We start from the raw sequence: 867 nt of genomic DNA, 5'->3' as shown, positions 1-867 counted from the left end.
CGCGGACGGTGATCAGCAAACAATACCCAACTTTGATTGGATTTGATACTTCATATCCTGTGTATATGCGATTGTGTTGTCAACTCATCAAACTGCGGTCAAGTCGATGATAAAGCAATGATTGTCGACTTTTGTATCCAAAAACAGTCAAAAGATTACATTAAAACAGACATTATGGACAGATTCTACAAAGGAAATGGTAAATTCCATTATTCTGGGTTGATGCAAATTGCAGTCAAAACAACAAACGCTGTAAACATGGATACGATGAACAAGTCGTTGTAGGAATGGAATGCAAGTTGCTGGAGAGTATTGAGCGAGCCGAATCGGAGATTGATGGATTGGTTTAAAATGGGGTAATGGACTGATATTTGAAACGATTTACAACGATATGTCCATGATCTTGAAGCAACAGTTGCAGTTCTAATGGAATATTTTGTTGGTAGCATTCATTTTTAAATGTAGGCATATTGGTATCCAGCAACAATGGAAAATGTGTAATATTACAACTGTAATGTCTGGACAACTGACTGTCTGAATAACAGTAACTATTTCCAGTGATGCTGATTTGTAAAAACTCGAATTATTCAACAACACTTTATCAATGCATTTGAAAAAGTGATTGTACAGAATATTCGTGTTGGTTTAGCATCTTTTTACGAATGGCAAACTTCAAATTATACCAAAAGATTGGATCAATCCAGAGATATGGCCAAGTTATTGGATACAATGGAGGCAGATAAAGACTGGGCAATTTTTAGAGCAAGCAACTGTGATTGATTTATTGACCAAGACAATGTGCCCTTGGTTGATCCTGCAAACATCATCTATGACGGATGTGACGATCTTGCCATTCGCGTTGTTCGA

This window comes from Batrachochytrium dendrobatidis (genome assembly GCF_000203795.2).
Source record: "Batrachochytrium dendrobatidis JAM81 unplaced genomic scaffold BATDEscaffold_5, whole genome shotgun sequence".
Classification (NCBI taxonomy): domain Eukaryota; kingdom Fungi; phylum Chytridiomycota; class Chytridiomycetes; order Rhizophydiales; genus Batrachochytrium; species Batrachochytrium dendrobatidis.
This window is presented reverse-complemented; position numbering follows the sequence as displayed.